Source organism: Sander lucioperca, chromosome 14 (genome assembly GCF_008315115.2).
Source record: "Sander lucioperca isolate FBNREF2018 chromosome 14, SLUC_FBN_1.2, whole genome shotgun sequence".
NCBI classification, from domain to species: Eukaryota; Metazoa; Chordata; class Actinopteri; order Perciformes; family Percidae; genus Sander; species Sander lucioperca.
This window is the reverse complement of record NC_050186.1, coordinates 8,693,131-8,715,033: the sequence shown is the minus strand read 5'-3', so window position 1 is coordinate 8,715,033 and position 21,903 is coordinate 8,693,131. Positions and strand designations below refer to the sequence as shown.

Sequence of the window (21,903 nt, the reverse complement as noted above, 5' to 3'; positions counted from 1 at the left end):
CAACTCATTCCTGTTCACGATGGATGTGGAGTCTCTGTACATGAATATAGACATCAGAGAAGGTTGGAATACCATTCAAAATATATTACTTTAAATACGCAGATATTAAAAGACCAGACAAGGAAATGTTACAATTATTAGAAATTAATCTGACCAGGAATGACTTTGAGTTCAACAATCCATTTTTTCTACAAATTAAAGGGACAGCTATAGGCAAAAAAGTTGCATGTTATTATGTTAATATTTATATGGCTGGATGGGAATATACAGTCCTGGCCGCCTGCCCAAAAAATCCTCTCCACTACTACAGATTTTTAGATGATATTTGGGGGATCTGGCCGCACTCGAGAGAGGATTTCACAATCCATCTATCAAGCTCAAAGCTGATTTCAGCCTGACCTCTGTGGATTTTTTAGTTAGACCACATTTAAGGTCCCTGACTTTAAGGAGAATGGTAGACTGGACATTAAGGGTTCTTTCAAAGAGACACTCACTCTCTACTGTATAAATCCAGTTTTCACCTCAAGCATACTTTTGCAGGTTTAGTTAAATCAGTTACTTTATTTCCACAGAATCTGCACTAGACAGCAGGATTTCAGAGAAGCCTCCAGTTGTTAGCTGTTCTCTCCACTAGGGGGTAGACCAGGACTTTACTACTCAGAGTACTCAGGACCTTCCAGCAGACTAAACCTCTTGATGTCAGTCTCCTATTACCAGTCATCACCACGTATTCTCCAGCAACAGTAACTGTATGACCAAATTGTGTGGGAGAAAGCTATATGAGGCATGCAATAATACAAAGATAATTAACTTTTTTTGTTAAATAAAAGCATGTCAATAAACTCAACATGTCTGGCCCTTATTGTGATCGTCATTTCCAGTGTGGCCCTTAGTGAAATTGAGTTTGAAACCCCTGGTCTAATAACATAAAGTATTAATGTTCATCTGATTCAATTAGAAAAAGTCCAGTATGCTAGATAAATGTCCAGGGTTTTCTGATCAAACACAAAGTTTTTTCTTCATCTGATCAAACTTGACAACGACCTGCTGACAGAGATCAGCTGACTGGATGATGGAGTTTTTCTCCTCTTCAGGGGTCGCAGTGACTCTGAAGACTTTCACAATTAGCAATAACAGACCATTTATGAAACTCATCAGTATTGCAGTGAAAGACTAAACCTCTTCACTTCTTTTTGCCAGTTCAGAAACTTGTCTCAGACTCCTCTGAAAGTCCTCCATGTCTGTCAGAGTGTTTCCAGCCTGATCTCCAGCTGATCTTTGCTCCACCTTCTCACACGTCCTCTTTATTTCTTCCAGGTCCTTCTTCAGCCGTTCTATGATCTTCATGAAGTCTTTCCCCAGTTCTTCTACTTTCTTTATACTTTCGTTCTCTTTCATTGATTTTATTGCATTTACAACCACAGCTCATCTTGCTCCTGCTAATGCTCCTGCTGCTAAACTAACAACCCCAGTAAACTGAGCAGCAAGGAGCAGGAGTCCTATTCCTACTACTGCTCCTATCCCTCCTGCTACTGCTCCTGCGTCTTCTGCTGCTACTGCTCCTCCTGCTACTACTCCTCCTGCTACTGCTCCTCCTGCTACTGCTAATGCTCCTGCTCCTATTGCTGCTAAACTAACCCCCCCAGTGACCGGAGCTGCAAGGACCAGAAGTCCTATTCCTATTCCTACTACTGCTCCTACTCCTCCTACTGCAGCTCCTACTCCTGCTGCTGCTGCTGCTAAACTAGCCCCCCCACTCAACAGAACTGCAAGGACCAGGAGTCCTATTCCTACTCCTGTTCCTCCTCCTGCTCCTACTCCTCCTGCTCCTACTCCTCCTGCTACTGCTAACGCTCCTACTGCTGCTAAACTAGCCCCCCCAGTGAACGGAGTAGCAAGGACCAGGAGTCCTACTCCTGCTACTGCTCCTCCTACTACTGCTGCTACTGCTCCTACTGCTGCTAAGGCTCCTACTGCTGCTACTGCTCCTACTGCTGCTACTGCTGTGAACGGAGCTGCAAGGAGTCCTGTTCCTCCTGTTGCTACTGCTGCATCTGCTGCTGCTCCTCCTGCTTCTGCTAACACTCTTGCTGCTAAACTAGCCCCCCCAATGGACGGAGCTGCAAAGAATAGGCGTCCTAGTCCTACTACTGCTCCTATTCCTGCTCCTACTCCTCCTGCTACTGCTCCTCCTACTACTGCTGAAGCACCTGCTACTACTGCTGCTAAACTAGCACCCCCAGTGAATGGAGCTGCAAGGAGCAGGAGTCCTATTCCTACTCCTACTACTGCTCCTACTCCTCCAGCAACATATGTTGCTGTTCTGTCTTCATCTGTTCCCCTCTGCATCTTTCTGACTTTAATTTTAAGTTCATTAATGAACAACTTTAAATCAAACTGTGCTGATGTGATCAGAAAGGTTCTGTGGAGACAGGAAGAGACACACATCATCAGAATAAACACCCCCAGCTGTTTCCTCCAGCTCCACTCAGGTCCACTCTGCAGCAGCTGGGAGGAAACTCCAGATCATCTTAGATTTCTGACATTTAAAAACTCACTATTCCTTTCAGATTAAAAGAAAACTCTGAGTTAGAGCAGCAGAGGAAACTAACCTCAGACAACATCAACAATAATACTCATCTCATATTCAATATGTTGGACAGTCGGTTTAATATTTAACTTTGGAGTCCTGGACTGAGAATTATTCTGTTGAAGCTGTAAATTCATGTTCATTAACTCTTGTGATCAGTGACGGACAAGCCATCTGGAATTTGGGCAAATGCCTCCCCCATATGGGCCACTATGGGCCACTACTGATAATTTGTATTTGGTTAATTTATTTTATGCATGCAGCCACAAATATTCAAGATTGTACGGTGTGCAAGGTGTGTGGAAAGATTCACTCGGAAGGCAGAGTTACTAATTTCCAAGCTAGGTTATTGATAAAAACAGGGCCAGTGTGTTGCAAATGCCAGGGCTGTTTGTTGATCCCAGTCCGTCACTGCTTGTGATGTCCTTGGGTCAAATTAGATTTTTCTATTTCAGAATTTTTTCTTCATCTCTGCTTTAAAAAAAAAATTAGGTATAATTTCATTTGAATGAGGTGCAGTATGTGTAAAACTTGTGTTTATAATTTGGTGTTAGTGGAAAAAAAATGTAAGTGCAAAAATGTCACAAGTGACAAAAATGTTGAACATAGTTACAATTAGTCAAACACATATATATATATATATATATATATATATATATATATATATATATATATAGTATATCTCACATCACTGAATGATGAAGAGTTCCTGCCATGCGTTAGCAGCCTTTTATAAAGAATGTGTGTGTGTGTGTGTGTGTGTGTGTGTGTGTGTGTTCTTACCTGATTGTCAGCTGTGTGAGGTGGTCCAGGTGAAGCAGCAACTGAGCGTGCTCAGTCTGTCTCATTGCTTTCAGTCCTCTGAGTCATTTCTCTGAAATCACATGACCAGAGAAACCTCAAACAACTGTAGCATCTCACCTTTTTTTTAACCTTTATTTATCCAGGTAAGTCGATTGAGAACAACTTCTCATTTGCAACGACAACTTTTCACATTCACACAGTTCCACATTCATACCTGGAAGCTGCCCAGTACCACCACAGTCTGATCTGATCACATTCATACTGGAAGCTGCCCAGTACTACCACAGTCTGATCTGCTGCCACTGAGCAGCTCCACTGGAGCGGTTGAGGCTAAGGGCCTTGCTCAAGGGCACTTCAGTGGTGGTAATGAGGGAGGGACAAGTGCTGCTCTTTCACTTTCCCCACCCAGATTTTATCCTGTTGGTCTGGGGATTGAACCTCGACAACAGCTGACTTTAACGGGTAACCTATGTTTTATTATCAGACAAACTTTATGGGATGGATCCCTACAGAGATACAGCTTTTAGTTTAACATCAAACCATCTCAACACTATGTCACCTTGTTTGTCTGTGTATGTGTCTTTGTGTGTGTGTGTGTGTGTGTGTGTGTGTGTGTGTGTGTGTGTGTGTGTGTGTGTTGTTGTGTGTGTGTCTGTGTGTGTGTGTGTGTGTGTGTGTGTGTGTGTGTGTGTGTGTGTTTTTGTGTGTCTGTCTATCTCTGTGTGTGTGTGTGTGTGTGTGTGTGTGTGTGTGTGTGTGTGTGTCTGTGCATTTTGTTGGGTGTTTGTGTGTCTGTGTGTGTGTGTGTGTGTGTGTGTGTGTGTGTGTGTGTGTGTGTGTGTTCTTACCTGTGTGTCTGTCAGCTGTGTGAGGGTGGTCCAGGTGAAGCAGCAACTGAGCGTGCTCAGTCTGTCTCTTAGCTTTCAGTCCTCTGAGTCGTTTCTCTGAAATCACATTTCAACGAGCTAAATCTGATTGGCAGTAATGTTTAGAGGAAACGTGGGACGTCCCACAGCTGACTGCCTGTATTTCCACCATGAAGACTCTGACTGGCTCTGTGCCATCAAACCAGTCCTACTGCCTAAAGTTGGGAGGAAACCTTCAGCAGCACAGGAATGATGATTGATGTGGACATAACAAGTAGATGATCAGTCTAGGAACTAGTTCTGTGTTTGTCACAAGGTTCACCCAGGTGTGCCAGCTACCAAAAATAGTTCTAGGGAGGGTCTCTAAAGGCCCAAAAGCTCTGAAAGTGATAACTGACCCCTCATCTGATGCTTCTATGACGCACTGCAGGCATCAGATTTGAAGCACCAACACCACAGAAGCAGCAGTATGTTAGAAAAGGTCTATTTAGGCAAATGGTTAGTATGTTACAGACCCCCCTATCGGTGTGTGTGTGTGTGTGTGTGTGTGTGTGTGTGTGTGGGGTTAGACTTTCTCCCTTGACGGACACGCTTGTAAAACCTCTGTCAACTCTGCAGTCACTTTTCATCACCGGTTAGATCATCTCACTCAACACGGTGAACACCATTAAGACATTGGGCCCTAGGATACTGGAAGCACTGTTCATTCCTTTTTATTATTATTTAAAGAACACTCACTCTTAAAATGTAGCAAAGTACAATACTTCAAACAAAATGTACTTAAAGCTACATTGTGTAAGAATTTCTCCCATCTAGCAGTGAAATTGCGTATGACAACCAACTGAATATTACTTTCTAGCCCTTCGTTCTACGGTGGCCAAACCCGAAATGATCTCTTAGTATCTCTCTTGTTTACACGTCTGCTGTTCTAGCCACTCCAATATTAACTTTGGTCTTGTTTCTATGCCTGTCGCGTTGTTGCGTTAATTCTCTCTTTCGCTTTCCTGGCGAGTAATCTCCCCCTGGCATTCGTCACAGTGCCACTGAGTGTGAGAGGGTAGTGTAGTGTATCTTTGAAGACTTGTCATTTAGCAACAGGAGGTGCCACACACATAGGACCAGCTGTTATAGAAGGTGCTACACACATAGGACCAGCTGTTATAGAAGGTACTACACACATAAGACCAGCTGTTATAGAAGGTGCTACACACATAGGACCAGCTGTTATAGAAGGTGCTACACACATAAGACCAGCTGTTATAGAAGGTGCTACACACATAGGACCAGCTGTTATAGAAGGTGTTACACACATAGGACCAGCTGTTATAGAAGGTACTACACACATAAGACCAGCTGTTATAGAAGGTACTACACACATAGGACCAGCTGTTATAGAAGGTGCTACACACATAGGACCAGCTGTTATAGAAGGTGCTACACACACACATAGGACCACCTGTTATAGAAGGTACTACACACATGGGACCAGCTGTTATAGAAAGCTCTGGACCTCCGCTCTCATGTAGATATGGTCTCCAAAGTTTACCCACTGTAAGCTCTGTCAAATATGGTAATAAGCTATTTTCACCTATTTAACGATTATATTTTTAAAATCTGATGACACCAGTGTGTTCCCCATCCCAAAAAACCCCAGGGTGTATCCAAAGTTATACACTACCAACTTCTAATTATGAGAAATATACCAATATATTTAAAAACTACAACTCCCATAAGAGACGCCACAGAACCTGTTACAAAGCTTGTGTATTTGTAGTTCTTCTGGGCTGGGTGGAGGGACATGTTAGACTCCTGTCTCTGCTGTCTGCCGTGGCTGCTGGCTCCATTCCATTTCAGATTGCTGCCGCCGGCCGACCGAGCACACAATACATGAGACAAATACATGAAACTGTATTTTATTATTATTAATATCTTCATTGTTCACATCCTCAAATACAACGTTAGACAAAAACCTAAATATTACGAATATTATGTATTTTTATCTTCTTATCCTCTGAGCGGGACGTACTGCGTCACTTCCGGAGTTTTCCACGGATTTTTTTAAACGTTATTACGGTGTATAACTTACTGGAACAAAGCTGAGCAACGTGTTGCTGTTGGTGACTAAACCACTGACTGACTGTATGTGTGTATATATATATATATATATATATATATATATATATATATATATATATATATATATATATATATATATATATATATATAGAAGTGATACTGTCATTAAAGACCCGCTGATTGCTGCCCGATTCTGTGAATGAATGCCCGCATTGCATTGTGGGATATCGGCTTTGAATGCGTCTAGCTCGGATCAGATCGTAATGTTCTGTATTACAGCATACTATAATATTTCACCGGTAATAAGACCGAAATAATACTATTAAAATAAAGAAATGTATACCATGATAACATCTAAATAAATGTTGATAGATGTAGCGTTATAGTTTAAAAAATATAAATAAACAAACAAGCAATCCAGCTTCCCTGGCCGAAATAGACCGAAATAATAACATTAAAAGAAATACATATAAACCATGATGAGATCTGGTGAATAATGTTGATTAAAACAGCTGTTATTGAGCTAAAAATACCAATAATAAAACTGCCACAAATTTTTAAGGGGCTGTGTTCTTCCTTTCGTCAATATCCGACGGTGAGGGATTAACATGAATGTCTATCTGACGGACCCCCACGTCGACAAACAACATCAAGGGTACAACTCTTTAGTTGGAACTTGATGCCAGGGGTGCTTGTTGCAGGTTGGTGAATAAGGACGCTAGACATTTGACGAGTAGGGAGTGAGACTGTGTTAGTTTAAAACAAGCCCAGTGTCTTCATCACCAGCTGCATGATGCTCTTTATCTAAATGCAGAGTTTTCACCACATTATAAGGGTTAGGTCCAAGAAATATAACTAAGAGACTTTTCTAGAGACGTTTTCAGTAAGTTTGGTCTTTAAGCTTTTTGAGTGTTTAGTTATATATTATATTATATTATAATTATTGTCACAGCCCGGTCTATGACCTCGGGATTTCCCTGTGATTTCGGTTTGTTTCCCTGTCTGTTTTTCCCTGTGTCTCCTCCCCTGTGTGTGTGGTGGTGTTTGTGTGTGTTTGTGTGTGTTTGTGTGTGTGTGTGTGTGTGTGTGTACTCATCAGCGGAGGCGTGGCTCTACAGGCTTAACCTGGCACACCTGAAATCCATTCACAATCAAGCACAGTACAAGAAACTCGGCTCTTCTCTCAGTCGTCGCCAGATTGTTTTCCACTCTCCATGTGGTACCGCCTCAGGCCTTATTCTCCAGTGTTTAAGTCTCCAGAGAATAACTTTAATTTGGGTCATTGTTGAACTCCGCTGACTTTAACTTGCCTGTGTCTCTCTCGTCTCCAGCACCTGTCAAAGCTGAGCCTTCCTGAAAGCTGAACTACTGCTGATTGCCTGCCACAAATCCCACACCACCTGAGACTCACTGTTCACACCAAGATTGTCACCTCACCACCTATTTCAACTCTCTGTCTTGCTCCACAGAGGTGAAATAAAATTGTTTACAACTAAACCTTCGAGTCTGCATCTGAATCTGCTACTGGAGTCCAACCTAGGAGCTAACCGTAACAATTATGTCTTTTCCAACATTTCAGACACAGATATGGAGATAATAATGATCCAAAATAATGTGAAAAAGAGACGCAAAACTACCACAAAGACACACTAAATGTATGGGGATCATTTTTTATTAACTATGTTACATTTTCTGTGGTCAGGTTGGCTCAGTGGGTAGAGCAGGCGCACATATACTGAGAGGTTTATTCCTAGATGCAGAGGTCCAGGGTTTGAGTCCGACCTGTGATGATTTCCTGCATGTCCCCCCCCCCCCCCCCCTCTTTCTCACCTAGCTGTCCTGTCAAATTTAAAGGCGGAAAAGCCCAAAATATAATCTTTAAAAAAATGTAACATTTTCTTGAGGAATGACGCCTCCTCTTTTATTATTTAAAGAACAGTCTGTAACAGATGTGATTAAAATGTAGCAAAGTACAATACTTCAAACAAAACGTACTTAAGTAACAGTAAAAGTACAGATTTTATAAACTACTTTAAAAAGTACAAGTAGACGTACACAAAAAACAACTTAGTTACATTGACGTGAGTAATTGTAATTAGTAACTTTCCACCTCTGCAATTCACTGGTAATAAAGAACAAAGAAACAGAACCAGTAGAGGTGTCGGCTGAAGCCTGAGCTCTTCATTCAATATCTAGTTGTGTGTGTGTGTGTGTGTGTGTGTGTGTGTGTGTGTGTAGAAGTGTAGGCTGAAGCCTGAGTTCTTCATTCATTATCAGCTGGAAACATTTTATTTTAACCCTCGTGTTGTCTTCACCTTCGTCCATGAAGTTATTCTGGGTCAAAATTTAAAACATTTGTGGCGCTTTTTCTATTGCTTTTCAAATTTTAAGTTCTGTTTCTCAAACTGCAGATTTAGTGAGAAATTATGAACAAACGAGGCCTTTTCTACTAACTGTAGCTTCTATCTTTACTTTTCTGGGAAGAATTTGAGTTATTTCGCCATCTTCTCCAAGTCATCAACAACTCTGCCAGATAACCCAAATGGATTTGGGTTATCTGGCAGAGTAACTGTCTCTCTTTCTCTTCTATCTTCAGAAACTTGTCTCAGACTCCTCTGTAACTCCTCCATGTCTGTCAGAGTGATTCCAGCCTGAAGTTCAGTTGATCTTTGCTCCAACTTCTCACACGTCGTCTTTATTTCTTCCAGGTCATTCTTCAGCCGTTCTATGATCTCCATGAACTCTTTCCCCTGTTCTTCTACTTTCTTTATACTTCTGTTCTATTTCATTGTTTTTATTGCATTTACAACCACAGCTCATCTTCCTCCTGCTGCTGTGTCTCCTACTGCTCCTCCTGATACTGCTAACACTCCTGCTATTACTGCTGCTAAACTAACCCCCCAGTGAACGGAGCTGCAAGGACCAAGAGTCCTATTCCTACTGCTGCTCCTACTTCTCCAGCAACAGCTCCTGCTACTGGGTCTTTTCTTGCTACTGCTTCTCCTGATACTGCTAACGCTCCTGCTCCTATTGCTGCTAAACTACCCCAGTGAACAGAGCTGCAAGGACCAGGAGTCCTATTCCTACTACTACTACTCCTTTTCCTACTCCTCCAGCAACATATCCAGCTGTTCTGTATTCATCTGTTCTCTTCTGCATCTTTCTGACTTTAAGTTTGTTCATTAATCCAGACAGATCAGGAGGGAGGTCTCTGCTCCGTGTTCTTGGTGTTGACTCCGTACCCCCCATCTCCAGGTCTCCTGGTCCTCCTGAAGTGTTGAGATCTCCTCTTCAGAGTGATGAAGAATCTGACTTTAAATCAAACTGTGATCTGATGAGATCAGAAAGGTTCTGGAGACAGGAAGAGACACACATCATCAGAATAAACACACACACACACACACACACCCCAGCTGTCTCCTCTCTGCAGCAGCTGGGAGGAAACTCCAGATCATCTTAGATTTCTGACATTTAAAAACTCACTATTCCTTTCAGATTAAAAGAAAACTCTGAGTTAGAGCAGCAGAGGAAACTAACCTCAGACAACATCAACAATAATACTCATCTCATATTCAATATGTTGGACGGTCAGTTTAATATTTAACTTCGGACTCTCTGAGACTTATTCTATTGAAGGTGTAAATTCATGTTCATCAACCCTTGTGATGTCCTCTGGTCACATTTGACCCATTTTCAAAGTTTCTAATATAGAAATATAGATATCTTTCAACCAAATTGCCCAATAATAACACAGATTACATTATATGTCATTTAGCTGACGCTTTTATCCAAAGCAACTTAGAATTGCTATATATATATATATATATATATATATATATATATATATATATATATATATATATATATATATATATATCACATATCAGAGGTCACATGCTTCTGGAGAAGTGTCTTGCTCAGGGACACATTGGTTAATGTATCACAGTGGGAATTGAACCCTGATCTCTCACACCAAAGGCACGTGTCATATCCACTGCTCCATCACCACCACCAGATGGTTCCATACAACGCTCTTCACAAGTAAAATTAAGATCAGTTCACTACTTTAATTGAATTGTGGGTGTTTTTTGAAACATTTCTGCTTTTTAAACAAAGAAATTATGTATGATTTCATTTCAAAAACATCAGAAAAAAACATCGAAAAAACATCGGAAAAAACATCAGTGGGGATAAACAAAAACATTCCAATTTTTGTCTGAAAAGCAGCAAAAAAACTTGAAGAAAGAAGTGCTGGAAGCCTTGAACAAATGCTAAAGAATGTTGAAAAAAGTCTCGCATTATATTTTTAGCCGGGAGGAAAACACAAGGGTTAACTTGATCAGCCCGGAACATCATGAGAAGACCCATTCTCTAATAATTTAACCTGGAGGAATGGTTGAAGCTATCTTTTTAACCTAATCTAACTTTATACTTCACATTTTATTCTTTAGTCTTATTGTAACTATGTTACTTTATACATGTTTTATTTATGTCTTATTGTAGCTATGTTACTTTATACTTCATGTTTTATTTATGTCTTATTGTAACTATGTTACTTTATACTTTCTACACGTATTAACTCTTATTGTTACCTGAGTCTGACTGTGAGTAACTGTAACTAAATAACTTCTCTGAGGGATCAATAACATAATCTGATTCTGATTCATATGACTTTAAAATATCAATAAAAACTACCTTAACTACCGTGTACTACTCTGTAAACTGCTGTAGATTAGACAGTATTTAGCAGTATTAGATGTTCTCTGTGTGATGAAGAGGTTTAGTGTTCTTACCTGTTGGAGAGGAGATGAAGGTGAAGCAGATCTGAGCGCGCTCAGTCTTCTCTGTCCTCTCTCGGTCTGTCCTCTCTCTGTCTGTCCTCTCTTTCTCTCTCTGTCTGTCCTCTCTCGGTCTGTCCTCTCTCTGTCTGTCCTCTCTCTGTCCTCTCTCTGTCTCTCTGTCTTCTCTCTGTCTGTCCTCTCTCTGTCTGTCCTCTCTCTGTCTGTCTGTCCTCTCTCTGTCTGTCCTCTCTCTGTCTGTCTGATCAACTTTAACAACTCTGAGTCGTTTCTCTGAAATCACATCATGAGAGAAACCAATCACACAGCAGCAGAAACTGTGACGCAGCATGTGTGAAAGTGAAAGGAAACTTTAAACAGGAAACACCCTGACAACTGTGTGTGTGTGTGTGTGTGTGTGTGTGTGTGTGTGTGTGTGTGTGTGTGTGTGTGTGTGTGTGTAGACTGTATATCTAATTTAGCCTACATGAGGTAAAGGTGTCTGTGACAACTTAGCATTTAAAAGCCTAAAAATATATATTTTATATATTCACATCATGTTACACATTGTTGAACTTCTTGTGTTGATTAAATAAAGTTTTTAAAGAATGATTAGTGTTGGTTGTTACAGTCTTGATGTTACACACTCCCGTCACAAGATGGCGGCGGGCTCCTTTAAGCTCTGGTTTGTAGCCCGCCCAAAAACAAGGTGAAGAAGAGGAAGAGGAAGGGCCAGTCAGCTGGTAAACAGACAGGAAACTTTCTTCACATGTTCAACAACCTGCAGACTTCTTCATGACTGCGAAGGTCAGTTTCAGTATGAATACACCAACACGTTGTTTACAGGGGAAAGAGACGCCAGAGTCCGTTGACATTTCCGCTGACTTTAACAGCGCGCTGCGTGTCGACGAACGTGACCTGCGTCTCCAGCTAGAGTAAACAAACGTCTGGAAAAGGTTGTGTGTGAGGCTCAGTTATCAGAAATATGAGCGCCGAATTGAAGCCATGATTATGATGTAATAATATGAGTAAGTGTACTTTTGTTTGGAGAAATATTATGTTGTTAACAAGTAAGAAATGTTTAAATGTGAAGACTTTGGTAGGGAGATTGGCTGCAGCGGGTATATCATGGCTGAATCCCTCGTGAGAGACACGAGGAGGCGGTTCTGGACCTTTGACCCAGACCGGTGGTCTACAGGAGAACTGTGTGTGTGTGTGTGTGTGTGTGTGTGTGTGTGTGTGTGTGTGTTGCCTGTAATGTCTGTTTCAGAGCATCAGAGAGAAGAGCAGACATATCAGTGGCACTGGAATGAGGCACCAAAATCCGCGTTGCTATTCGGTCCGGTAGATACCGGTCGTTAAGGCACCTGTCCCGTATTAGCACCGGATTTCGGTACCCAACCCTATTCAGGAAGAAGATTTTTACAAGTAAATGTTCCAGTTAATGATCCAGGCAGCACATTCTCGTCTCCCTCCTTCATTTTACAGTCCAATGGAGGCTAGAACGGCTCTGGGTCAAACCTCAATATGGAATGGATTAATCTGCGTTATTTTTTTGAACGCGTTATTTTTTCTCAGATTAATTAATCGAAATGAACGTGTTATTTTGACAGCCCTACTTTTTACTAATAGAACTGTGCAATTGTTTGTTTTTTATTCCTAGTAATGACAATACGAAGTAATACTAGAAATCACAGTATTAGACTCAGAAAATGTCCTCTGCCTGTCACGTCTGCCCCGCTCTTATTGTGTTTGTTGTGTGTTTGGTTTTCCCGTCTTTTCTGAGTGTCTTATGTGTTCCACCTGTTGTATCACCTGTCCCTTGTTAGTCCTCGTTACCTCGTGTATTTAGTCCCTGTGTTTTCTGTGTCTGTTGTTGGTGGATTGTCATTTGATTTCTCTGGTTTTGTGCTCCTGGATTTGTTTTTGGATTTTCTCTCCTGCTCTGCTTACATTTGTAAGTCTCTTTGTTTTCTTATTAAATTATTATTTAAACTGCTGCACTCTCCTCACATCTCTGCATTTGGGTCCTAGCCTACAACCCGGACACTGCCTCTTTGAATCCTGTGTAACTTCCAGTGGGCGAGGGGTACTCTTGTCTGATCGCTGCTATAACACAGCTAGGCAAAGTTCTTCTGGTGCCACGGCCAAGTCGCTCTCCTCTCAGAACCCACTACAGAATCACTCGGTAGGCCACGAGTCTGACTGGGGGGGAGGAAGGGCGAGCTTTAGTTATTTCACTAAGGAATCGGCGCATCTACTTACAAGAAAAAGCAAAAGTACCTAAGCTAGGACAGAGTCACGAAAGCCTGTTGTACTCACTCATTAGACAGCTGGCCATCAGGTCCATCCGGTTTAGGCCGCTTCTTCCAATTTACTTTGGGGACAAAAAAAACACTTCCAGAACAACCTTATAGATCAGATGGGGAAAATCCCCCAACTGGTACCGTCAGACACCCCCTACCAAGAGTCTGGGTCTGTCCCAGGTTTCTCTTGAACTTTTGAACTGCTGCAGCCCTGCTGGCTCAGCTTTGGTGTCAGGATACGGCCGATGCTGAAGCTCCGCCCCCTGCATCAGCTCCAGTGACATCACAGCGACGCAGAAGATCCCGCCCACCAGCACGGCCAGCAGCCAACTCTTCTTCATCCCTCAACAAGGGAAAGATTCAAAGACACGCGAGTCACGTCGGCCCCAAAATCACCATCCATGTACTCCATGTAAATAATCAGGGTTGATAGAATGCAAAACCGATTTTACCTTGTCATACTTGAATAATGACTCCTCTTTCCTCTGCAAATCCCACAATTTGAAACTGCTGCTGAAAATGGGCAAATCTCAACATTGCTAAATAGTTGATGTCAACTATGTGGTTCCTCCTTATTTTGCTCTAGGAAGGTTATGATGGCCTGCCTGCCTGATTGACAGTTGACACGCACAAGAAGCAGCTCTGTCACTTTGCTCTGGATCAGTTGCTCATGTTATCCTGGTGGTTTAGAGCTCTATCCATCAAAGTATTCAAAGTCTTCACTTAAGACACTTGGCTTCTTGAGCCGCGTGTTGGAATTAAGTTTTTATATTTTGTATTTGCTCTCACGATCGCTTACCAGTAAGTTGAGCTAACGCTGCACAGCTAGTTGGCACTATGGCTACATCCACACCTGGCGAATCCCCACTTCCTCGCAAGATTTCCTCATTGTTTAAAAACACTAACAAAGAAATTGCTGACCTCAAAGTAGATGTTTGTCGGCTTACCGAGGACTTGAAAACAAAAGATGCATTGTTGGCCGCCTGCCTGGACGTACACGTGGCTCATAACCAGTCGCTCCGGATTTCGACCCTCTCGGCGGCCCTCCAGGACACGGAGCCGTGTGATCCTTACACCTATCCACGACCATCCTCCTGTTCAACCCCGACCGTCAAAGCGTCTTGGAGTGAGGTAGTTTGCAGCCGAAGAAAAACCTTGCCTCCCACCATCAGCCTCTCCAACCGTTTCGACGCCTTGTCAGAGCTGGATGTCGGTACGGCTGGCTGCTCTGGCTTGTGTCCGAGGACCGCTATAGCTGGAGCTTCCACACTGTCGGCGTCTGGTGGAGTGGCTCTGGCAGCCTGTGGCGGATAGACCCCCCCTGGAATAGTCTACCTATTTATATAAGAACATTAGTGTGTCTCAAATCGCGCACTTCCGTTAGTGTACTAACTGAAGTGCACTTCGTACACTACGTACTTACTTGCATAGTGCGTAAAATTTGACAGGGTAGTGTTGTCTCAAATCGCGCACTGCCTTATGTACTTACAGGAAATGACATCACAACATCCCAGTCCTCCTTCTTCTTCTTCTGTGAAATTGTGAATTGTACCCAAGGCAGAGCATTCCCAACACTGTTGTCACTCGTGAAAAACACATTTCTGCTTTGTTCATCAAAATGAATGTGATTGTTGTTATTGTTGCTTGTTTTTGCCCTCTGTTTTATGCAACCGTAGACTTACCGGTATGATGATATTCATACTTTTGCTCTTAATTCATTGTAAAGAACAACCCAAAATGGCCATTTTTAGTTATTTTAGCAAAATCTGAGCAATTCAAATGGTGTCCAACTGACATAAAGAACATACATAGAAAATAGTCATATTATATGTTTATATAAGGGTGTTTATTGCAATAGCTATTAATTACAGTGACAATACAAGAGTGAAAGCAGAGGCAACCCAATAGACATTTAAATATATCCCATTGTTCTATTCATTGCTGGCCCTGTACTTTGATGGGGAAAGTGATCTGATGGTGGACTTCAGACTCTCCAGGGGGATCCTTTAACGGTACATCCTCGGCACGGCGTGTGACCATGGCTGGGGACCCGTCATCGAGGCCCTTGTCTTCCTCTTTTGGCTCACCAGCGGTACCTCTTATCGTGGTTTAGCCAGAGCCTTTGCTATGCCCCGGGCCACCGTGCTGTCCACCAGACCAGCAGGGAGTCCTCTCTCTCCTCCCCCAGGTCGTTGGCCTTCCAGCAGAGGAGGACTTCCCTCAAGTTGGCAGCATTGACGGCCACGTCTGTGTCCCTAACGATTATATAAGTCAGGACACAAACAGCACTGTTAATACGTTATAACATAGCATACATTAACGTACTGAAACATTACTACTAACGCTCGCAGCTTAATGTATATCTACAAGATCACACATCTAACGCTAAAATCGTCTACAGTGAGGACGATAGTTTAACACAACAAACAACCGTATACCACAACACATGTAACATTAGCTAGGTTATAACTTATTTGCCAGTGGTTAAACCAAAGATTATAGACGTACCCGTAACTTCTTTGGTTAAACTGTGCCGCTGTTAGCTAGCTAAAGTTAGCTAAAGCTAGCTTGATAGCACATCAAATTACGGTACAAATTAACGTTATAATTCGCGGTACAAAAATCATCACCGACTGCAAAATTAACCAAATATACATAAACAGGTGGCTTATATGTTATACAAGTATAGCAAGAGACTAATATTCAACTTACATTTGTAATACTCCGTGGGTCTCGCTGTCGCGTATTCGGCCGCCATTATCGAAAGTTTTTCACATTTTGTTAGCTCCGCCCCTTCTGCTACGTAGCCAAGATGGCGACCGTTGAGGGTGGAAAGTGTCCATCGATCCACACTCAACTTTTTGACCGTTATGTTATAACCGTTATGAGTGCACCATCCGGGTACTTGTAGTGCACTGCATTTACCACACTTCGACGAGTGACAGATTGAGTGTACTCAAATAACTAGTATAAGTACAGAAGTGTGCGATTTGAGACACACCTAATGTCTCCAAACATCTGGAATAGTTTACCTATTTATATAAGAAGATATCTCCAAACATCTGGAATAGTTTACCTATTTATATAAGAAGATATCTCCAAACATCTGGAATAGTCTACCTATTTATATAAGAACATATCTCCAAACATCTGGAATAGTCTACCTATTTATATAAGAACATATCTCCAAACATCTGGAATAGTCTACCTATTTATATAAGAACATATCTCCAAACATCTGGAATAGTTTACCTATTTATATAAGAACATATCTCCAAACATCTGGAATAGTCTACCTATTTATATAAGAACATATCTCCAAACATCTGGAATAGTTTACCTATTTATATAAGAACATATCTCCAAACATCTGGAATAGTTTACCTATTTATATAAGAACATATCTCCAAACATCTGGAATAGTCTACCTATTTATATAAGAACATATCTCCAAACATCTGGAATAGTTTACCTATTTATATAAGAACATATCTCCAAACATCTGGAATAGTTTACCTATTTATATAAGAACATATCTCCAAACATCTGGAATAGTCTACCTATTTATATAAGAACATATCTCCAAACATCTGGAATAGTTTACCTATTTATATAAGAACATATCTCCAAACATCTGGAATAGTTTACCTATTTATATAAGAACAGCTCGGACCATTGAAATGTTCAAGTCATTGCTAAAGAACCATTACTATGCATTGGCTTTCAATTCAAGGTGAGCTTTGATATCTTGACCTTTTTCTACTGTTAGTTGTTTTGTATTGTGTAATGTTTGTGTATATTATCTCTCTGATTTTTTAGCTTGTTAAGCACTTTGGTCAACTATGGTTGTTTTTAAACGTGCTATATAAATAAATATGAACTGAACGTAAAGGGAGTTTTTCTCACCTCTGTTGCACCACATACTCTTGGGGGAATTAGACCTTGTGTTCAGGGCCTTTTCTGTTTAAAGTTTCACACTTTCACAAGTTGTGTCGCAGGTAGTTTCCTCTGTTTGTTGCAGGATTCAGGATATGCTGCTGCTGCTGTGTGATTGGTTTCTCTGGTCATGTGATTTCAGAGAAACGATTCAGAGTTGGTACTTAAAGCTGAGAGGACAGAGAGAAAGGACAGACAGAGAGAGAGACAGACAGAGAAGACTCAGATCTGCTTCACCTTCATCTCCTCTCCAACAGGTAAGAACACTAAACCTCTTCATCACTCAGAGAACATCTAATACTGCTAAATACTGTCTAATCTACAGCAGTTTACAGAGTAGTACACGGTAGTTAAGGTAGTTTTTATTTGTGTGTGTGTGTGTGTGTGTGTCTGTGTGTGTGTGTCTGTGTGTGTCTGTGTGTGTCTGTGTGTGTGTGTGTGTGTGTGTGTGTGTGTGTGTATATCTGTGTGTGTGTGTGTGTGTGTGTGTGTGTGTGTGTGTGTGTGTATATCTGTGTATGTGTGTCTCTGTGTGTGTGTGTGTGTGTGTGTGTGTGTGTGTGTCTTTCTGTGTGTGTGTGTGTGTGTGTGTGTGTGTGTGTGTGTGTGTCTTTCTGTGTGTCCGTGTTTGTGTGTGTGTGTGTGTGTGTGTGTGTCTTTCTGTGTGTCCGTGTTTGTGTGTGTGTGTGTGTGTGTGTGTGTGTGTGTGTCTTTGTGTGTGTGTGTGTGTGCGTGTGTGTGTGTGTGTGTGTGTATGTATATCTGTGTGTGTGTGTGTCTGTGTGTGTGTCTTTCTGTGTGTCCGTGTTTGTGTGTGTGTGTGGGTGTCTCTCTGTGTGTGTGTCTTTCTGTGTTTCCGTGTTTGTGTGTGTCTGTGTGTGTGTTTTTCTGTGTGTGTGTGTGTGTGTGTGTGTGTGTGTGTGTGTGTGTGTGTGTGTGTGTGTGTGTGTGTGTGTGTGTGTGTGTGTGTGTGTGTGTGTGTGTTGGCCTGGAGGCCCCTAGAGACCAGGAATCCCCTGGAAGTCAGGATGCAGTTTGATTGGTTTTTCTGGTCATGTGATTTCAGAGAAACAACTCAGAGGCTGATCAGACAGACAGAGAGGACGTGTGGAGGATTGTAGTGGAAGTTTTTCTTGTCAGCAGCAGGAGTGCGTATCAAAAACACCAGATGAAACAAATAAGGACGATTTGAGGATTAAACCAAAGTTTGGTCTTTGAGTATTTATTTACATTTGCAAATGCAGGAAGCACACGGTTCACAAAAGGACGCAGCTCTGGTGTGAAAGGTCTCTTCAACGAATAACAAAAAGCACCCAGTATATATGCATCTCCAGTGAGATAGAAAGACATGCCCCCCCCCTTTCTAAACATGACTCACACATTTCTTATAATCAAACATAGTCAGACATTCAGGAGCCACTTCTCTTCTTCCCCTCTGTACCACTTTCTACCCCAAAGGTTAGACATCCCTTTATCTCAACTATGTGAGAAGTCTCAACTATTCAGGGAGAAATAACCGATAGTTTAGGGGGACCTTGTAGTCCCTATCTGTTCAGAGTCAGACATTACGTTCCCAGACTCTGTGACTCTTACTTTCAACATGTGAGAATAAGAAAAACTCACTTTCAGCATTGTGAGACAAAGTAAAACAGAAATAAGACAAGAATATAAAGAATCATGCTTAACCCTCCTGTTATCCTTGGTGTCAATTTGACCCCATTCAATGTTTAACGTCTCTAAAAAAGTGGTTGACATCATTTTTTTTGCTTCATATTGAATGACTTTTCCTAATTTAATGGGGACAACTGGGTAAACATAAAATTAACATGATGATATATTTTCAATGTCCTGTATGCATTTTGTACGCATCAGTGTTCCTTGGGGTCAATTTGACCCCAGGCTGTTTTAGCTGTAAAAAACATAGAAAATATGAACATTTTACACAAATGTGCTGAGATTGTTTTAGCTGATATTGAGGTCACTTTCACATGCAGGTTGTTGCAATTTCACAATCTTCAATTCCCCTCCCCCCACCCCACACGCGCACCCATCCTCTGTGTGGGAGGGAAAATATGGTTCTCGCAGGGATGGTTTGCATCACGTGATACACAGGGGAGGGGCAAACATATAAAAGCTCACACGCAGGCACCACGGCCTTCTAAACCATTTCTCTTGGTGCTTGATGTGCTCTCTCTGTACACTCACTCTCATTTGAAAATGGCCTCCAAGAAAAGGTTTTCTGTGAGTGAAGTTTTGTCGCAGCGCTTTGACACTGAAAGTGACATAAAGGAGAATGTGTCCGAGACTGAGGATAATGTTGAGGAGGACCCTGATTATGAGCCATCCTCCTCTGAAGAAAATGAGACTCTTGGGGTTGACCCTTCTGTTGTCTCTACACCACCAGCAAACCCTCTCCCCACTTGAACGACCGGGTAGACTTAGTGCTGCTAATGTGATAAAAATGATTCCAGGCCCCACCAGATATGCTAACAGCCATGTCCAAGATATAAAATCAGCATTTGAGCTTTTCATGACACCATCAGTTGAAAAAAAATATACTTGAGATGTATGTGGACAGTTGGAAAGATGTGGATGTGACAGACCTCCATGCCTACATTGGGTTGCTCATTTTGGCAGGAGTATACAAGTCAAAAGGTGAAGCAACAGCATGCCTTTGGAATGCTGACACTGGAAGGGCAATATTTCCAGCCACTATGTCTCTGAAAACATTCAATGTTTTCTCCCGTGTCATCCGCTTTGATGACAGAGAAACGAGGCAGGGCCGACGGGAGCGTGACAAATTGGCAGCAATACGGGATGTATGGGACAAGTGGGTGCAGCGATTACCCTTTCTCTACAATTCAGGCCCCCACGTGACTGTGGATGAATGTCTGGTTGCATTTTGTCAACATTTTCCAGTTTCCAGTTTAGGCTATCAACATAAAAATTTGGTAAAAGTTCTTTTGTCATCCTTTGGGGTCAAATTGACCCCAAAGGATGACAGATGTTAGTAAATTTGAGGATAACAGGAGGGTTAAATATAATTTTGCCATTACATTCCACTCTTTTGATTACAAAATAATCACAATAAACAAAATTACTGTTACAAATAAGAATATATATTCTTACAGCTTCCATGTTCTTCTGTTGTCAGAGGTTCGTCCTCTAGCACTTGACAAACCGTAGGAAACAAGTCTTCAGCACTGTTTCGTGTGTGTGTGTGTGTGTGTGTGTGTGTGTGTGTGTGTGTGTGTGTGTGTGTGTGTGTGTGTGTGTGTGTGTGTAGTCCCTTTCTCCATTTTGCATTCAAACACACTGCTTTCCAAAGTCTGATCAATGTTATCATTGATTCAAAAAACAATGTTGTTACTTTAGGGTTAGTCAACTCAACAAGGTTGATACAGATAGTTATAGTGGACAAAGTAAGTACTGATTCCATCTGTAAACATTTCCTGTTACCAGCAATATTTCATTAAGGATATTACCTAAGTAAGACAGGTATCATAAAGATATGTACTTAAGGTATTAAAAAGCAACAATATAGAAAAGTCCTCACATTATTTAAACTGGAAATGATCAAAGCAGTTTTCTGTCAATCCACTAATTGATTAAAGCAACTAATCATCCAGCTTGTAGGCCTATATATCTGTCGGCAGTTTGATGACAGTAAAACATTATATTTCATACACATATGTTTTGTGTACAAAAATCCTAATTCTCCCTAACCCAAATATGTCAGATCACAATAAACACTAAACTCTGCTACTGACTCTTTTGTCTTTGAAATCCCAATTAGTTATTCCTTAAAATGACATAATTTGTCATTGAAATAAAAAAATCAGCTTTTTGTTTATCATCTATGATATAAGAAATATTTTATGTAGCCCCCACTGGGGAAATTCCCTAGTTACAGTAGCTCAAAATTTCAATCACAAAAATATATATATAGTCTTTGTCAGCTTTATTTTTTAAAACTTCTAATCAACAGCATTTTAGATTTTTTACACTTCACTTTTGTATGTTCACAATTTTCATCAGCTTTTGGCATTTTGGAAAAAAGCATATTTTCTCCATTAATAAAAAAAAAACTATCATTTAAATATCCCTCAGATAAAAGCAAGAAGTAGGACAACTATAATTAACTTCTGAGTGAAAGTATCTGTTAAATGTAACTCCTATACAGTCCATCAATAGGAAACCCATTATCCTAATTCAAAAGTACATTTAGCTCTCTGGTACCAGCAGGAACTGACCTGGGGGGCAACCTCTTGGTCTTTTTTTTTTCTAAACTTTTTCCTAAGAGGCATTTGAGTCTATTCAAGTGTTTGTGTATGTTTGTGTGCTGAAAGCTGAGAGACAGAAGGTCTGCTGCAGACTCCTCCTCTCTGGAAAGGCCTGCTGGTAACCTGAGCCAGTCTCTCATAGACGGTCACACAGTGGACTTCTCTAGCTCTCTAAAGCTCTTGTTTCCTCTAAGCTTTTCCTGACTGGATTGTTATCCCTTTCATATACAAAAGTAAATTAGTATATTATATATTATTATTTTT

At 41.2% G+C, this 21,903-nt stretch overlaps 1 protein-coding gene and 5 long non-coding RNA genes across 14 annotated transcripts in view; 2 read left to right on the top strand and 4 right to left on the bottom strand.

Annotated features, from left to right (window-relative positions):
• The window catches only part of LOC116066775, a 197,521-nt gene that overhangs the window by 140,866 nt on the left and 34,752 nt on the right, over nucleotides 1-21,903 (top strand). The window contains exon 1 of one of the 8 annotated variants that reach the window (XM_031322946.2): nucleotides 17,517-17,613. The exons of 5 other annotated variants lie outside the window; for them this stretch is intronic. The gene's annotated coding sequence lies outside the window, so the exon portion shown is untranslated. Of the gene's footprint in view, nucleotides 1-17,516; nucleotides 17,614-21,903 lie in introns of those variants that run through there. 2 more of the 8 variants (XM_031322943.2, XM_031322947.2) reach the window with 2 other exon arrangements.
• Nucleotides 913-9,307, bottom strand: LOC118493138. The gene is made up of 3 exons (XR_004895120.1): nucleotides 8,959-9,307; nucleotides 3,609-3,615; nucleotides 913-1,224 (listed from the first exon to the last, which is right to left on the bottom strand). It is a non-coding gene; the product is annotated as an uncharacterized LOC118493138 (long non-coding RNA).
• LOC116066779 lies at nucleotides 1,289-2,296 on the bottom strand. The gene is made up of 2 exons (XR_004895117.1): nucleotides 2,211-2,296; nucleotides 1,289-1,847 (listed from the first exon to the last, which is right to left on the bottom strand). It is a non-coding gene; the product is annotated as an uncharacterized LOC116066779 (long non-coding RNA).
• Nucleotides 4,405-8,071, top strand: LOC116066781. Its single transcript, XR_004109040.1, has 4 exons — nucleotides 4,405-4,521; nucleotides 6,899-6,903; nucleotides 7,289-7,292; nucleotides 8,039-8,071. It is a non-coding gene; the product is annotated as an uncharacterized LOC116066781 (long non-coding RNA).
• On the bottom strand, nucleotides 9,585-11,263 carry LOC118493137. Its single transcript, XR_004895118.1, has 2 exons — nucleotides 11,130-11,263; nucleotides 9,585-9,687 (listed from the first exon to the last, which is right to left on the bottom strand). It is a non-coding gene; the product is annotated as an uncharacterized LOC118493137 (long non-coding RNA).
• On the bottom strand, nucleotides 15,245-16,437 carry LOC118493135. 2 transcript variants are annotated; one of them, XR_004895115.1, is made up of 2 exons: nucleotides 16,133-16,437; nucleotides 15,245-15,667 (listed from the first exon to the last, which is right to left on the bottom strand). It is a non-coding gene; the product is annotated as an uncharacterized LOC118493135 (long non-coding RNA). The 2 variants fall into 2 exon arrangements; XR_004895114.1 differs by having other exon boundaries at nucleotides 15,245-15,675; nucleotides 16,133-16,220.